General features: G+C 38.7%; 1 protein-coding gene across 1 annotated transcript in view; it reads right to left on the bottom strand.

Annotated features, from left to right (window-relative positions):
* Enthd1 (ENTH domain containing 1) overlaps positions 1-19,083 on the bottom strand; it is a 91,252-nt gene that overhangs the window by 15,902 nt on the left and 56,267 nt on the right. The gene's annotated exons all lie outside the window — the stretch shown is intronic.

Raw genomic sequence — 19,083 nt, 5'->3', positions numbered from 1 at the left:
GAGCTCGGGACCTCATAGTCTTATTCTGCTTTTTCACTCACAGCTTTATTTACCACTTGAGCCATGCCTATCGTTCAGGCTTTTTGCTGGTTAATTGGAAATAAAAGTCTTTTGGATTGTTCTTCCTGGTCTAGAGTTGAACCGTGATCCTTAGATAAAAGCCTCCTGAGTAACTAAGATAATAGGTGTGAGCCACTGGCACCCAGCTAAAATTTAAGTTCTACCAGGTCTGGGATCTCTGTCTGTTGTAGGAACTAACACCACTATGTACTCAGATCAGAGCCTGAAACAAACTGGACACATGATACATATTACAAATAGAAGGGACTGAAGGAAGTGTTAAGAGAAATTTAAGGAATATCTACTGGATCCATGAATATGGGCCAGGTCTGAATTTCTAGATGCAAACTATTATCAACAATTGCTAGGGCTTGCCTCAACTTTTCATTGTGACATGGATATGAAAAGAAAAAAAATTATTTTTAAGAGACTGAGCTCATAAAACTAGGCGAAAAGGTCAGAGGAAGATTATGTTATTTGAAATTCCCACAAGGGAAGAGGACGCAAGATTGTAGTTATATATTTGCTCTAATTTGCTCTGATTACATATCACAATGTACAGTTTATAATGCACAAATACATGCTCTCACCATCACTTCAGGCTCTAGTCTTTAAAGAAAAGTGAATTTTCCTTTCTACTTTTCCCTTTCTACTTTATCCATAGTTGAAGGCTACAAAAAAACTACTGGCATATACTAACAAGTAGACAGTTCAAGAAATTTTCATTGATATGGCCATCAGGGATTCTATTCTTCCCCACTCATCTTCCCAGTAAGGAGCTTAAGCTTCCCTGGAACGTTCCATCTCCTACTTTAGCTTTCATATCTCCCCCCCCATCCCCCACTTAGTACTGGGCTTTAAACTCAGCATCTCCAGCTTGTTGGCTGGGATAAAAAGGTCTCACTAAATTTTTGGAGTAGCTGGAATTGTAGACATGAGCCACCATGTTCTAGTCAGGTATCACTCTTTCTTTTCTTGCCAGTCCTCCGGGGCTTGAACTCAGGGCCTAGGCGCTGTCCCTGAGATTATTTTACTCAAGGCTAGCACTCTCCCACTTGAACCACAGTTCCACTTCCGGATCTTTCTGTTTATATGGGACTGAGGAGAGGAATGGCTGCAGGCATGCTAGGCAAGCACTCTACCACTAAGCTACCTTCCCAGCCTAGGTAACACTTTCTTTAAAGCACCCCTGGCTCTTTTCTTTCCTTGCCCCATCATCCTAATATTGTCTACCTTACCATATCCTGTTAGGAGTTGATTGAAAAACTGTAACTCCTCATTCATTAGTCTTGCCCCTACCTGACAACAGTCACCCTAAGGTGACCTTAGTAGGAGCTGTTTTCCTGTCCCAGAACCTAACACTGCCAATCTTAGAAAATGCACTCCATGTTTTTTGAGTAAAAGGCAAAACAGAGACACAAAAATTAAAGAAAACATAAACCTTTATATTTCTAAACCAAAAGACTTGAAGATGGAAGAAACAAAACACTGGTATAAGAAAATGATTCCTTCTAAAACACTCCCAATTTGAATATGACCTAGTTCTAATTATTTGGTAAAAGGTTCCATTAAAAATACTAATATATTCCTAGCTAGGCACTAGTAGCTCAGGCCTGTAATCCTAGCTACTCAAGAGGCTAGGAACTGAGGATGACAGTTAGAAGCCAGCCCAGACGGGAAAGTCTGTGAGAGTCTTATCTCCAATTAACCACCCAATATCCGGAAGCGGAGTTGTAGCCTCAAGTGGTAGAGCACTAGCCTTGAGCAAAATGCTCAGGGACAGAGCCCAGGTCCAGAATTCAAGTCCCAGGACCAGTGTTCACATAAACAAACACACCTAATATATTCCTAAGAAGTAACTGGGTTCATGATTCTCCAAAGTTCATATGTGTACCATTATATTTGCATAAAAGTATTCTTTAAATGTGAACTTTAAATTTTTTTTACTGACTTTCCCATTTTACATGGAAAAAAATCATTTTTTGTTTTATGAGTAACAAAATCCTCCAAAATTTAGCAATATGTAATATAGGAAAATTCAGAATGACAACGATGTTCTGATAAAAATTTGTAAGAACACACAATCTAAGTCATCTTCATAGCTATTTTAATGTCAATACAAAAACTTTAAATTGAGCAAAACCTTCCAAATGCAGTAGCACAGAACTGTAATCTCAGCTACTTAAGAGATGGTGGAGACAGGTCACTACCTAAGGCTGGTCCCAGCAAAAGCTTGAGCCCCTACCCGAAAACAAACTAAAAGCCAGAGGACATGTGATAGAGTGCTTTGTGAGGTTCTGAGTTCAGTCTTTAGTACCACCACAATACTATTGCTACTACCAATAATAAAATTGAGCAAAACCTTAAAATACAAACTAGACTAAAATCATTCTATCCTATCACCTTCTCAGTATTCTAGGAGGAATAAACTGTAATCAGTTAGTTGCTTAGAGGTGAGTCAAATAGTATGGCCTAAAAGAAGTCTGATGATGAATAGAAGTGATCTTAGCACATTATCTCAAAGAGAAAAATGTTTGTTTAAACAGAAATCTTAAGAGTTCTGGAGAATCCAGAAGCAAATTGTACTGGGTTTCTCAACTGTCAGCCTCATTCCATCCCAGCTCATTTCTGTGCAACATGCCAAATTCATCCTCTTCAATTCAATCATTACTTAGTTATTTATAGTTTATACTCAAAAGTCCTTCAAAACTCCCTTTCAGTAACAAAGTCCAAGTCCCTTGGGTTTTAAAAGCTCTCCACTACTTATTTGTGACTTAGTGGGAGAAAACCCACAGCCAGGCCATTTCTTCCTCATGCATCAGATCCACATACATCAGAACCCTCTGCTTCTCCCTGCTAATGCTGCTCATCTGATCTCCATCGCCACCGATGGCTCAGCCTGTATGCCAACTGCAACAGCCTTCCCTTTTCCATCTATTTAAATCCTACCACTCTCGCAAGGCCTGTCTCAATAATTGCTAACTCTAGAAGCTACTCTCCTTATCCTACCACTCTCTGAAATAAGAAACTGCTTATTTGTATAAAGTCATGGTTTGTACTTAATCAAACACTAGACAGTGTTGACTGCCTCTCATATTAACTTCCCACATTCTGACTTTATAACTTACATGCTTTTGTCCATCTTGTATTGGAGGAATGCAAATGCTTGTTAAATTTATTAGTCCTAAAATGTGCAAATTATCTACCTATGCTTTTTTGTGCATGTGCTAGTCCTAGAGCCTGGGGCCTGGGCACTAGGACTAGCACAAGGCTAGCACCCTGTAACTTGAGCCACAACTCCATTTCTGGATTTTTGGTGGTTAACTGGAGATAAGAATCTCATAGGCTTTCTAACTGCAATCCTCAGATCTCAGCCTCCTCAGTAGCTAGGATTACAGGTGTGAGCCGCAGGTGCCAAAACATATATGCTTTAGATGTTGATTTTTGTATCTATCACTCTATACTATATGTGAAGTCTAAAAATAACAATGATCAGTCAAGAAACACTCCTTGGGGGTAGGAATAGAATACAGCCCCATAGTAGAGCACTTGTTTAGGATGGAGAAAGCCTCAGGTTTAATCTTTAGCACTGAAAATCAAAAAAAGAAAAGACATTGAACGCACTGGAATGTATTAAGACTCTAGAAAGACACACAAGAATAAGTGATGGTGGCTACTATCATAAACTTAAGATCCAGTGATCTTGTAATACATATTTATAGTATATGTACGATAAACATTAAAATCACTAATAATGTGACCCATTGAATTTCATGTCTAGATCACAGTTTTTCAAGTGAATGAAGAAAATTTATTTGTATAGCAATTTGAAACAAGGGTAAGTTCAGGTTCTCTGAAAATCAAACTATGAAAATAAAAAGACTTGGATGCACCAGTGAATGGGAAAGTTCATACAAGAAAGGAATAAAAATCAATAGAATATATTAACAAGCAGGTTATCATTATGAGTAAACAGATTCTAACTTGGTAGGTGCTTCAGAATGATTCTTCCATGGAGAAGGTGGAGATGGAAGAGTTTTTTTTTTTTTTTTGTGCCAGTTGTGGGGATTGATTGAACTCAGAGTCTGGGTGCTATCTCTGAGCTCTTTTACTCAATAATAGCAATCTATCACTTTAAGCCATAGTGGGTTTTCTGGTAGCTAATTAGAGATAAGAGTCTTGCAGCCTTTCCTGTTGGGGCTGGCTTTGCATTGTGATCCTCAGATCTCAGTCTCCTGAGAAGCTAGGATTACAGGCATGAGCTAACAGCACCCAGCCATGGAATAGCTTTTGGATAACTCTTTCTCTCACTGTTGAGGGTTGGCCCTGGAGCACCAGATGCCTAGCACTTAAGCTCAATAAGTCTAAGGCCCCAGAGAGGGCTTTCAGATTGAGGATCAGAGACACACGGGCATTTTCAATGTACATGGGAATTGGTCTCCAAGACAGCAGATGTACCCAGGGGTACATCAGCTGAGGAAACATCAGGTGGAAAGTGAACAAAATCTGCTACAAGATGCATTCATTTATCCCTACTTTCTCCCACCTGCTGAAATGACAGGAATAGAATGAGAAGTATAAATCTATAAGGGAGAATGGAACAGAAGATAACAAAAGGTAAGAGTTATCAACAAAATTTTAGAAGCAGCAAAGCCTTGAATGCCCAAAGAAGTGAAAGCCAATGTGAAGGGAACAACTCCCTCTACAGAAAGTTTCAAGAGCCATACCTTGGAAGTCTGTAGACTTAGTAGCTTTGACCTTCATTTGCACAAAAGACAGTTATACCTTGTTAGGAAGAAAAATCTAGTTTTTGTGGTTTGGATGTTCAAACATGTAGAAAGATGTGCATGGATGCAGAGTTTCCGTTGAATGGGCACTGCAGCTATTAAGTTGCTGTCTCTTGGTTTCAAACACAGACCCTTCTGCCTTGTGATACAAACAACATTCCCGTTACCTTCTGTCAGAATCTGCTAACAAGATACTGAGATTGGAGGGCCAGAACAGGAAAGAAGAACATGCTTTTTTCTGTTTACACCCTCTAGCGCCTGAGAACATCGCCCTTGCAATGCCTCTTCCTCCCACCAGCAACGTGCTTCCTTATTTACCATTCTCTCCTCTTCTCTGTCTCTCTCTTTTCAGATTCTAGAGTTTGGACTTTAGGGCCTTGTGCTTACTTGGCTGGTGCTCTACCACTTGGGCCATGTCTCTAGCCTGGCTTAAGTTCTGGTTATTTTGAAGATGGACTATCATAGGATCTTTCTGCTCAGGCTGGCTTCAAACAGAAATTTTCCAGATCTCACCCTCCTGAGTAGTAAGGAATATATGGATGAGTCATCAGTGCCTGGCTGCTCTGATGATGATGATGATTCTTATTATTATTTGTCGGTGGTGGGGCTTGAACTCTGGGCCTAAGCGCTGTTCCTCAGCTCTTCAGCTAGCACTCTACCACTTGAGCTACAGCGCCACTTCTGGTTTTTGGTGGTTTATTGGAGATAAGAGTCTCACGGACTTTCCTGCCTGGGCTGGCTTTGAACCTTGATCCTCAAATCTCAGCCTCCTGAGTAGCAAGGATTATAGGCGTGAGCTACCAGTGCCCAGCTCTGCTCTGATTATTTTCGAGATAGGGTCTCAATTTTTTTCCTGAGTGGCCTGGACTACAATATTCCTGTTTATTCTTCTTGATTTAGCTGCGATGTCAAGCACATATCACCATGCCCAGCCTTTTCTGTTGAAATGGGATCTCATAAACTTTTTTTTTTTTTTTGCCTGTACTGGCCATGAACTTTAATCCTCCCAACTTCAGAATCCTGAGCAGCTACATTATAGGTATGAGCCACCATGTCTGACTCCTGTTTACATTTTTCTAACAGTTGTGAAAACAGCTTTACATACTCCCTTAGGAAAACCAGCACCAGCTGGCTAGCACCTTCTCCTAAAAGTCACTGGTCACAGAGCTGTTGGACACTATAGAACCTCTTCTCCAAGCAGATACATTTTGATAATTTCAACCTTTTCCCCTTACTCCTCAAGCTTATCACTGTGGCTGTTATCTCTATGATATCTTGGCATTATCTTTTGCTTTTGTTAATTTTAATATCTAATCAGCATTCTTTATATTAAATTCCCTCTATGTTTTTTTATGATCCTGGCAGAGTCATTTTTATTGGACTACACCTCTCCTGAAGTTAATAGCTAGAAACTCTATACAACACATAAATATCAACCACCTTATGACAGAAGAGAGTGACCAAAATGCAGATAGAGAATAAAGGTGCTCAAGACTTGAGAGGCTCTTCCTTTTGCAGGAAGAGGACTTCTGGGCACCAGTGGCTCACACCTATAATGCTAGCTACTCAGCAGGCTGAGATCTGGAGGATTTTGGCACAAAGCCATCCTGGGCACGAAAGTCATTAAAACTCCATCTCCAAAATATCTAGCATAAATCTAAGCTGGAGGTGTGATTCAAACAGTAGAGTGCCAGCTGAGCAAGCAAGCCAATCAAGTGCAAGGTCCTGAGTTCAAACCCCAGAACAGCAAGTAAAGAGAAAAAGAGTATTGAAAGAGTTGCTTGATTCCCCCAATTCACCAACTGGGTTCTAGTCAGCTCTAATCGGGTGCTAAAATTGAACTAAACCAAGTCATATTGCCTTGAAGAGCCAAAGATAATGTTTGGAGCTACCACAGCATTGAAAGTAAAGAGCAATAGCTAGGCACTGGTGGCTCATGCTTGAAATCCTAGCTACTCAGAAAGCTGAAATCTGAGGATCCAAGTTTGAAACTAGCTGAGGCAGGAAAGTCTGTGAGAGTCTTATCTCCAATTAACCACCAAAAAAAAAGCTGGAAGTGGAACTGTGTAGATCAAAAGGTAGAAGGTCAGCCTTGAACAAAAAAGCTTAAGGACAGCACCAAGGCCCCAAGTTCAAGTTCTGGTACTGACCAGAAAAAAAGTAAAGTGGAAAGTCATGACAAAGAAAGAACTACAAATAAATCTATACCTACTAGCATCATGATCAAATTTCTGGTAACCAAAGATTAAATAAAACAATTTTGAAAGTACTTGAAGAAAGAAGACACTCTATACACAAGGGAAGAATGATATGAATAATGGGTAACTTCTATAAACAATGAAGGCCAGAAAACAGTAGAATGGCATCTTTAGAAAGAATATCATTAAAAGGAATTTACACAGGGACAGAAGGAGTCAAATTATCCCTATTTGCAGATGGCATGATCTGTTATCTGAAGAACCTGAAAGATTCTACCCCTAAGCTTCTAGAGCTGATCAATAACTTTGGCGAAGCAAAAGAATACAAAATCAACCCACAAAAATCAGTAGCCTTTTTGTGTACCAGTAATATACAATCAAGAGAGGAAAATCAGGAAAACAACCCCATTTGCAGTAGCCTCAAAAACTAAAAATAACATAGAAATCTAACCAAGGAGGCAAAAGACTTCTATAGTTAAAATTATAAAAATGAGAAGACCAGGCTGGGAGGGTGGCTCAGTGGTAGAATGCTTGTCTTGCATGCATGAGGCCCTGGGTTCAATTCCTCAGCACCACATAAACAGAAAAAGCTGGAAGTGGTGCTGTGGCTCAAGTGCTAGAGCACTAGCCTTGAAGAGCTGAGGGACAGTGCCAGGCCCAGAGTTCAGGGCCCATGACCAAAAAGAAAAAAAGAAAAAGAGAAGAACAAAATCAAAAATAATATCAGGAAATGAAAAGAGCTCCATGTTCATGTATAAGCAGGAATAATACCGTGAAAATGGCCAGGCTGTGAAAGATGATCTACAAATTTAATGCAATCCCCATCAAAATCCCAAGGACATTCTTCACTAAGATACATAAAACAATCCAAAAATTCATATAAAACAACAAAAGACTTCGAATAGACAAAGCAATTTTAGGCCAAAAAAAAAAAAAACAATGCGGGTATCATCACAATCCCAGACCTCAAGCTCTACTATAGAGTTATAATAACAAAACAGTTTAGTTCTGGCACAAAAAAGGCCCAAAGATCAATGAAATAGACAAGAAACAAAGCCAAATGCTTACAAATATCTGATAGTTAACAAGAGAAGCAAAAATGTATGGTGGAGAAAAAATAGCATCTTCAATAACTGGTGTTGGGAAAACTGGACATCCATATGTAGAAAGTGAAAACTGGATCCCTGTTTGTCACTATGTATCAATACCAACTCAAAGTAGACCAGAGACTTCAACATCAAACTTAAAAATTTTAAACTATTGAACCATGGCATAGGTGAAACATTAGAACTTAACAGGCATAGGCAGGAACTTTTATCAACAGTCCCAGGGGCATAGCAAATAGAAGAAAGACTTGACAAATGGAATTACATCAAAATAAAATGTTACTAAACTAGAAAGATAGCCAATAGACTAATATCCAAAATATAGGGGGCTTAAAAATTACTTGTACCCAAAACTAATAAAACAATAAATAAATGGGCAAAGGAGCTAAAGAAGAAAAACAAACACATGTGGAAATGCTCAACATCCCTGGCCATAAAGGAAATGCAAATAAAAAAACCTTTTAAGCCAGGAGTTGGAAGCTCATGTCTGTAATCCTAGCTACTTGAGGCTGACATCTGAGGAATGTGGTTCAAAGCCAGCCTGGGTAGAAAAGTCTGTGAGACTCTTACCATCAATTAACTACCAAAAAACTGGAAATGGTGTGTAGCTCAAAGTAGTAGAGCACTAGCCTTGAGCATAAAAGCTCAGGGACAGCATGCAGGCCCTAAGTTCAAGCCCCAGGAACCAAAAAAACAAAAACAAAAACAAAAAAAAACCCAAAATACCAAAAAAAGAAAAAAACACCTTTGAGATTCCATTGGCCAACATGGAGATTTTGAACAAATACTGGCGGGGATGTGGGGAAACAGGAACCCTATTGAATTACTGGTGGGAATGGAAATTAGTTACAACTACTCTGGAAGGTGATTTGGAGGCTCCTCAAAAAAACTAAACATAGAACTTCCCTATTACACAGCCATACCACTCTACACAGAACATTATTTAAAAATAATGTTAGGATGTGGTAAAGATAATCTGCACATTCATGTTCATTGCTAACCATTCACAACAGCATTATGGAAACAGCCCAGATGAACTACAATAAAATGAGTAGATAAAAAAATGTGGTACATATACACAATGGAATTTTACTCATCCATTAGAAAGAATATTATTTCATTTGCAGGGATGTGGGATGGACCTAGAACAAATCATGTTAAGTGAGGTAAGCCAAGATTAGAGAGACAAATGATGCACGTTGTCTCTCATGTGCAAGCTAGTTCTAAAATACAACTGGACATGATAACTTACACAGGACTTTAGCCATTCACACAGTCAGACTAAAGGCAGATACTCAGGGGAAGAATGCAAAGACTTAACTCCTCTAAACATTTAAAACATGATGAAAATGAATTTCAGGAAATGGAAACATAGGCTTTTGTTGTTATTTGTTTTGCTTTTGGGTTCTTTTCATCTTTTAGAGGGGGGGACAAAGAGGGGCAAAGAAAAGGAAGGAAGAAAGATGAACAAATTGCAGTCATGGTACTCAGTGTACATTATAAGGAAAATGAACTATACAACTTGTGGGAGGGATGGGAAAGGGAAACTGGGAGAAAGTGAAGTAAGGAGTGACATTGTCCAAAAAACAAATATACGCATTACCTGACTTATGAAATGGTAATCCCTCTGTTTATTTAGTAATAACTAATTTAGTAATAACAAAATTATATTTTAAAAAATGCAATGTTGGTAAGAATGGGTGAGAACAATGAAAGGGGTAACAGTGATTAAGATGTATTGTACTCATAATCTGACTTTGTGTAACTACTGAATAAAAACAAATGTTTTTTAATGCAATGGCAAAAAAGAGAAATAATTGTCAATTCAGGATGCAGAATTCTATATCTAGCAATATCCTTCAAAATATTATAAGGTAAGCAACTAAAAGAATGAATTGTCAGCAAGCCTTTATAACAAGAACTGTTAAATGAAGTACTTCAGGTTGGAGAGAAATTATACCAGATGGAGAGATGAATCTTTTTAGAATAAAAAATGCCATAAATGGAAATATATGCAGATGTTTAAAAAACTATGATGCCATGTGTGGAGTGTTTCAACAAATGTAAATATGTAAATATAATCTATATGTCAACTACAGCATGAGTGATGAGAAGGTAAGTAGGCCTGTATGTTCCAACACTTCTGTATTTTAGTTTAGTGGTGACACAAATTAAATAGTCTGTGAATACTTAAGGATATATATTTTAATCCTAGAGTAATGACTAAAATTCATCCAAAGATACAGAACTAAGAAGGCCAATAGATAAAACAAGACTCTACAAAATATTTAATTAGCCCAAAAGAAGGCAGGAAGGCAGGCAGGAACAGAGAACAGAAAGTAACAATAAAATAGTACACCCGAAGCCACTATTTTAGCAAGTACAGTAGGTGAAATTAAATGGCATGCTCTCAGATTGAATAAAAGAATATTGAATCATATGTGGCATACAAGAGACATAATTTAAAAACAAAATCACCAACAGGGTGAAAGTAAAAAAAATTCAAAAATAAAATCATACAATAAGCATAAAACAAATGGTTATATTACTCTCAAATAAAAAATGTATTTCAAGATAAGAAGTCATGTCTTAAAGATAAGACAAGAGGGAAAAATGATTAAAAAGGGGTATTTCATTATGACTGAAGCCAATCATAAAATGTGTATATGTCTAATTACAAATCTTCAAAATACTAAAAGCCAGTCATAAATGTATATATGTCCAACTGCAAAGCTTCAAAATACAAAACAAATACTGACAGAATTGAAGAAAGAACTAGAAAAATCTAACTCATAGCTGAAGAGTTTAACACCTTTCTAGCAAATGATAAAACAAATGAACAAAGTATCAGTAGGGATCTGTAAGACTTATTATTATAAACTTTCATCTAACAGATCTTACAAATTATCAAACATGGCAGACTTAATATGCTAATTTATACAATATTTATACAATTCATACAATAGGTCTTCACAACATTTATCTTTTTATTTTTTTGTCGATTCATACAATTTATTGCAGTTACAACATTTATTTTTGTAGTGATCAAACCTAGAGCTTCGCACATGCTGGGTAAGCAGTCTACCACTCAACTACATTCTCAGTCCTCACAAGCTTTAAGTTTGAATTTTGCTTGACATTCTCTTCCCTCTCCTCCTAATTGACTTCCATCTTCCAAGCTGCCATCCCTTATGATGGCATTTATTTTCAAGTATCTGTGGTTTTGCTCATGCTGTTCCCTAGAACACTCTTCTTTTACATCAAAATCAACTTAATTCTTTAAGGCCTAATTCAAGCACTACCATGTTTTTGAAATCTTTAAAAAAATTATCTGTTAATATGAGTCCTTATTATCTTCACTTTTGTATAATAAATGCAATGTGAATACTCACTTTTTCCCACTGATTTCATTATTTCAAATATTATTCACTCATTTGGCAAACATTTTTAAGTAGGTGGATATGACAAATTTTCTGAGCTCTGGGAACACAGTGGTGAATGAATTTGTTGTTAATAACTCCTTATAATTCCTTGTTTACATACCTGTCATCTCAGTATACTGCAACTCCACAAATCTTGTTCAGTTTGTTCAATCCACAGGTGACTACCAGAGTATTTGGTCATCATTTGATATATGGTTGACCAGTGAATAATTATCTGGATAATCCAGTCATTAAAAAGAACTCAACTGCTGAGAAATGACAGGTCAGAGAGAATATCCTAACCCAGTCCCTTTGTGATACACAAGACCTGATACTTCCAGACAGTGAGTGACTCACTTAGGATCATACACTAATTAAAAAGGCAGAATTAGGACTGAATTCCCTGAGTGCTGAGTGATAATAACCAATGTTCTTTTTATTAGGGGACTAAAAGAAGCAATAAGAACAAAAAAGTACAGTAGGCCAGTTGTGTGTGCCAAGTTCTCTGAAAATTCTATCACTTTGGTGTGTGAATGTGTCTATAACTGTGACTCAGTTTCACTTACAAGTCACTGCGTTTGTCCCTCATTTTGCTTTCAGAGATGCAGGGCAGTAAATGGGTGTCAAGCTGAGAACATATACAACTGCCCTGCATATCTGATCTGTTTACCACCTCTAGGAGAGGGGTTTGGGACAGATGTTTTCCTTAACACATATAAAGAATGAAAAATTTCTTGAAGCCCATAAGCCTTTGAGAGGATCTGATGGAGAACAATGTTGACTACTTTATTTTTCTGTTTGAAGACAAACACATGAATGTCCACTCTGTAAACACTGGAACAACTGTTCCATGAGGCTTTCCCAACCTTTTCAGGGAGATGATTTTTCATGAATTCCACTGAAAAAGCAGGACTATAGAATTAATTAATTTGGTTGGCTTGCTTTATCTGGTTTCTCATTTTCTTTCAATTTAAACCTGAATGTCAGAGCTTTGTTCTCAAGTATCTATCCAGCTGACTCCTCGATAGGAAGCTTAGTATTAAATCATGAGACTGTACCAGCTACCTTTATTGCACAGTGCTTTTATACCTGCCAATATGCTTGATTAATGCAAAACAGGACCTTGAAACACCGATCCTATTAAAGCAGGGTTGATTATTCTTGATAGTTATCCTTTAGAAAGAAGCTTATTTTCTGTGTAAAACATCAGGCTGCAGATTTAAATGCTACCATGAAAATTCCTGAAAGGGGGGGGACTGCAAAGCAACTTTATGCACTGAACTTAAGACAAAAAGGAATAGTTGTGCTGTTAGAGGTGATAAGAATATTTTTTGCCAAGTTGTAGATGATGATGAAATATGTGGACTTCAGGTTTGTTTTTTGTTTTTTATGTTTTTTTTGGGGGGGGTTGCTTGTAGGGCTTGAACTCGGCCTGCGTGCTGTCCCTCAGCTCTTCAGCTCAAGGCGAGCACTCTATCACTTGGGCTACAGTGCCACTTCTGGTTTTCTAATGGTTAATTGGAGATAAGAATCTCAGGGATATTCCTGCCTGCGTGGGCTTTGAATCTCAATCCTCAGATCTTAGCCTCCTGATAGGATTACAGGCGTGAGCCACAGGTGCCTAGCCAGGTTTTGTTTTAGAGTGGAGAGATTGCCTACAGAAAAGAGCATTCCACTGGAACCCCCTTTTCATTTTTCAGCAATTCTACTGCTTTGTTCCAGGTATATAATCAGTATATATTATTTTGTATGTGTTACTGTGAATCTAATAATGGTATTCTATTCCAATGGAGCTATTGCTTTGCTGCATTTTCTTGTAGGTCTGACATACCGGATCCAATTACAGCTCTCTCCTTTGGAGAAAGCTGGCAGGCACCACAAAAGATGGATGTCAAGATACATCTTTCTGTAGTTTAAAAATGTATAACAGGAGCTTTTACCTAAGCAATTAAGTTAATCAAAGGAAATGGGATCTGAAGATAATAATGAGGTCACTTTGCTAAGAGACCATGCTATAAATTATTAGTATAGAGGAATGATTTAAGTTTAACATGTTAGTTTAAAAGACAAGCCACCAGGTTAAAATGGATATTGAATGTGAAACAATATACACTTCATAAAAACTTAAGGTTTTTTTTGATTGGTCATGGGCTTGAACTTGGGGCTTGGGCGCTGTCCCTGAGCTCTTTTGCTTAAGGCTCTACTGCTCTGAGCCACAGCACCACTTCCAGTTTTTTGGTGGTTAAGTGGAGATAAGAGTCTTACAGACCAGACTTTCCTGTCCAGGCTGGCTTCGAATGGCAATCCTCAGATTCTATACTCCTGAGTAGCTAGTTCCAAGTGTGAGCCATCAGTGCCTGGCTGAATGTATTTTTTTATAGTATATACATGAAAGCTTGAAGAAACCTAAGTTAGAATAGCCATAACCTCCCCATAATCTGTGTCAAAAGAAAGTGTATGAATTCACATAGTTGTAGGTCCTAAGAGTTTCAATTCATCCTATACTGCCTGTGGAAGTTGATCTCTGGCATGTGAGTCTCCCTGTTCTATGTGCACACTGCCCTCCAGGCCTAGAAAGACACGCAGGTACCTGAAAGCACATATTATAAGGATGGCAATCCATTCTTAAAACAAAAGTAAAATATTGATTCTGGAAGAGTAAGAGTTTAAGCTAAATTGAGCCAGAGGTTTAATTCTGACAATATTTAAATATATGAAATGTTTGGAATGGTGCCTGGCTTAGAGTACAACACTATATTGATATTGAAAAGTGTTATTAGGAAACAGCTTGAGGAGGTCAATTATAGGAGTTCTTGACATGGCCCTGACTTAAGACAGATGGAAGCTGACAAAGCAGGAGGTCTCCCCATGCCCTAGGAGTCCTGTGCCTACAAACCACAGGATGACACATATTTAATGGGGTATTTTAGGCCAAGGCATGGTAAAATGAAGAAATCCAATTCTCCAACATGGTCTCCACAGAGTACAGGCCAATAACAAACTTTTCTACTTTAACACAGAGTGAAAATCATAATACTACAACCAACTTATAAATACTATTTAAGTCAAATGAAGTGCTACTTCTCATGAAGCATGATTAGTCTATTATTCAAAATCAGACAAGAAGTTACCCATTAAAATATTAAATATTATTCCACACTATATCCCTCTGCAAACACCTTACTCAATATCAAAGATAACAGTTTATGGTTTTTGTTAAGCAGCTCTTCATTTGCATTTTATTATGTCCTACAGTATTCTATTGTAATCTACCTATGTGTTGTTTATTCTTTTTATTCCAGTACATTTTCTCATTCATTTAAAACATTTTGAGAATTTACTGTGTACTATGCCATTCTGCCCTCTCTCTGCCTCCCTTGTTCTAGGATTAAAAGTCAGACCTCAAGCTCTCACTCAGTTTTCTTGTTCACTTTACCACTTAAGCCATGCCTCCAGTCCAGCATACTATGCATCCTTCCCAATAACCCCAAAATCAGCAGACTTAGGCCAGAAAAGCCTGTAGACATTGAAATTATATACAGAAGATAAAAGAACTACAGATTTACTTCACTATAAAGAAATAAAATCCTGGGCTGGGAAGGTGGCTCAGTGCTTGCCTTGCATCCATGAGGTCCTAGGTTTGATTCCTCAGCACCACATAAGCAGAAAAAAAAGCTGGAAGTGGTGCTGTGGCTCAAATGGTATAGTGCTAGCCTTGAGCTGAAGAGCTGAGGGACATCGCCCAGGCCCAGAGTTCAGGCCCCACGACTGGACCCCCCCCAAAAGAAAGAAAGAAAGAAAGAAAGAAAGAAAGAAAGAAAGAAAGAAAGAAAGAAAGAAAGAAAGAAAGAAAGAAAGAAAGAAAGATAGAAAGGAAGAAAGAAAGAAAGAAAATCCTGCCAGGTCCTGGTGGCTCACGCCTGTCCTAGTTAGGAGGCTAAGATCTGAGGATTGCAGTTTGAAGCCAGCCCAGGCAGAAAAGTCTTATCTCCAATAAACTTCTCAGAAAAAGCCAGAGATGGTACTGTAGCTCAAGTGGTAGAGCACTAGCCTTGAGCACAAAGAGGCTTAGGGACAGTGCTCAAACCCTGAGTTCAAGCACCAGGACTGGGGAAAAAAATCTTTCTGAAAGATGAGAGAAGCAAAAAGATCATAAAACGAAACCCAAGCAGATGGCATAAAAATCCAAGTAGAATTTCTAAAAATGAAAAATAAAACAATGAAAATTTTAAACTGAATTGGTAGATAGCAAACTTGGGAACTGAAAGGAAGATTGGTGCAGAGAAATTGTTCAAAGACTCAGCACAGAGATCAAAGCAAGAGAGAGAGGTTAAGACAGAGAGTGGATGGAGTAAGAAGGTGTAGCACCATAGCTAATTGGAGTTCTAACTCACCTTTAGCCTCATTACCTGCTGTGACACATTATGTGTTCTTGCCTTAACTTCTTTCCTTCCCTCACTCTGAAGTCTACATTCATTTGCTTAGGAGGCAAATTTTCCCCCACCTACTCACACAGAGTTCCTCACTCCAGTGTGTTAGACAGAAGGAGAATGAAATGAAAGAGTTAAGTGTTTGTCTCTTCATCACCTGACCATTGCAGTGGTCATGTACTGTTGGATGTCCCTGCTTTTTTGGCTACTATGGCTTTCTAAAGGTAGGAATCCAAGGCTGGCTTTTATAGAATGAATGTCAGTCCTTTAGTGCTTCCTAAGGACTAGCAACTGTTCCCTCCTGGGAGACATCTAGGCTCAGTTCCACTTCAACTCTCCCTAACTCCTGACTTTCTATCTTTGGATCTAGCATATTGGGACTGGCTGATGGAGGAAACTCACAATTGTACCCTCATAGTTTGGAAGTCATCTGAACCCCACAGGAGCCCACTAGCCCTCTGCTCTTTTGTAGCTCCTTCATCTCTCAGAGACCATCCCAAACTTTCACTGTTCTCAAGCACCTTTGTCTACTCACTTTACCTTACCTCTCACTTTTAGTAGACAACTTCTCCCCAGGTAATGAGAGGTTTTTAAGCTTATCTGCTACAATTCCTCCACCTGCTCATTACTATTCTTTACCCTTCCTTTGTTCTCAAGGTTCAGTCACATTCTCTTCTCAGGTCTGTCAAGCTGTACAGCTACCTGTTACTGAAGCTTCCATGAGGTTAGCTCTCCTCTCCCCTGCCTTTCATTTCCTTTTTATTAGCTGAGTATACAGAGGTGCTCAGACTTTTTTCAAGTCATCCTTCTCCTTCTTTATTAAGGCATGATCAATAAATAAGAATTTTATATATCTATGATGTGCAATATGATATTTTGATATATGCATATATTACAAAATTATTAAATGAAGCTAATTAGCCTATTCATTGCCTCATATTAATTATTTTAGTAAACTTCTAAGACATAGTGCCCAAAGGGCTAGAAGCATTGCTCAAGAGGTTAGGCACCTGCCTGACAAACCTAAGGCCCTGCGTTTGATCTCCAGTACCATAGGAAAAAAAACAACAACAACCCAGACGTAGTCTCTTAGTGTATTATAATACATTATTACCACAGTCACCACACTGGATCTCCAGCACTCATTCTTCCTAACTGAAACACTTTCACCCTGTTCCCCATACCTCGTCTATCATTCAGAAGCCACCATTCTACTCTGCCTCTGAATTCAACTTCCTCATAATCCATGTGTGAGTGGAATCCTGCAGTGTTATTTTTGTGCCTGGCTTATTCCACTTAACATAATGTTAAGGCTCATCCATTTTGTTGCAAATGACAAGATTTCCTTTTTATGAAGCTGCATAGTATTCCACTATGTAATTGTATATACTGTATTTTCTGTATCCATTTATGCATCAATGCATGCTCTGGTTGATTCTGTTTCCTGGCTATAGTGAATGATGTACAGGTGTCTCTTCAACATCTTGGTCTTGTTTTCTTTGAATAGATACTCAGAAGTGGGATTGCTCAATCATATGGGAGTTCTGTTTTAATTTTTTTGGGGGTCCGGTCGTGGGGCCTGAACTCTGGGCCTGGGCGCTGTCCCTCAGCTCTTCAGCTCAAGGCTAGCGCTCTACCACTTGAGCCACAGCACCACTTCCGGCTTTTTCCTTTTTGCTTATGTGGTGCTGAGGAATCAAACCCAGGGCCTCATGCATGCAAGGCAAGCGCTCTACCACTGAGCCACCTTCCCAGCCCATCTGTTTTATTTTTTTTTAGAATAATTTCTTCCACTTTAAATACTTCATCCCTGACTCCTTGTTATATTTCATCCTTTCTTTCTCTATTCACTCAAAGACATTGACATGGTATTTTTCCCCATAGTTTCCTTTTTTGCTTTTCAGCTACTCAAATACTGTAATTTGGGCTTCTGTTTCTACCTCTCACTGAAGCTGCCTTCTGTGAAAAACTATTGTCCTCTTTGATGTTAAACCCATTGGAAATTTTTCACTCCTTTGTCTCAGGACATCTCTGTGGTAATTTGAGATTGACTAGCCTTCTTTTCCCTCTGACCCTTCCTTTCATATATTCATTTAAAGAATTTATTAGACAATATGTCACACACTATTCTCTCTCTTTCTCTTCCTCTCTTTCTCTTCCTCTCTCTCTCTTCCCCTCTCTCTCTTTCTCTCTCTCTCTCTCTCTCTCTCACTTGTGAGTCCTGGGGCTTGAACTCAGGGCCTGAGTCCTCTCTCTGAGCTTCTTTTTGCTCAAGGCTAGCACTCTACCACTTCAGCCATAGCACCACTTCCTGATTTTTTTGTTTATTTGGTGCTGAGGAACTGAACCCAGAGCTTTCTTTGTGCATGTGAGGCAAGGACTCTACCACTAAGTCACATTCCCAGACCTGTCACACACTATTCTAAGTACTAAAAATACAACAGCGAACAAAAAGACAAAGTCTTTGCCCTCTTACAGCTTATATTATATAGTGGGGTGGAGGAGAAATGAATAATTAAACAAGGATTTATATTTAGCAAGTCAGACAGAGATAAATCCTATGGAGGAAAATAAGGCTGTTAAGGGCAGAAGGGAGCCAGGGAATGAACAAGTTAGTGGGAGCAGAATTACTATTTCAAATACGGTGACCAGAGAGGCTTTTCTTTAAGGTGACATTTGAGCCAAAGGAAGTGAGAGAGAAAAATCACATGGCTAGGGGAGGGCAGAGTGTTTAGGAAGGGAAGCCAGGCTGTGATACCCACAGCGGGGAGGGTGCTTGGCTCATCTCAGGAACATCAAGAGTCTAATACAGTTGTGGCAGAGTGAGGAGGGAGAAGAAAGGGTTAAGGAAAAAGGGTTCAGAAGGCAAAGAAAGAAGCAAGGGCACAAGCTAAGAAGCCACTGCAATGATCAATGGAAGGAATAATGGTGGACAACACTAGAGTGACAGTGACTACACATATTTTCTATTTTGAAGGCAAAGCTGGCATGAGAGGAAGAAATGAGTAAGGGATGACTTGGGTTTGGGTGGGATGCTCCTCTACTCCAGCCAGCTATTGGTGGCACCATCCTCTCAGATC

Source organism: Dipodomys ordii, unplaced genomic scaffold (assembly GCF_000151885.1).
Source record: "Dipodomys ordii isolate 6190 unplaced genomic scaffold, Dord_2.0 Scaffold79, whole genome shotgun sequence".
Classification (NCBI taxonomy): Eukaryota; Metazoa; Chordata; class Mammalia; order Rodentia; family Heteromyidae; genus Dipodomys; species Dipodomys ordii.
The sequence above is the reverse complement of the archived record's forward strand: the minus strand, read 5'-3'. Positions and strand labels throughout refer to the sequence as shown.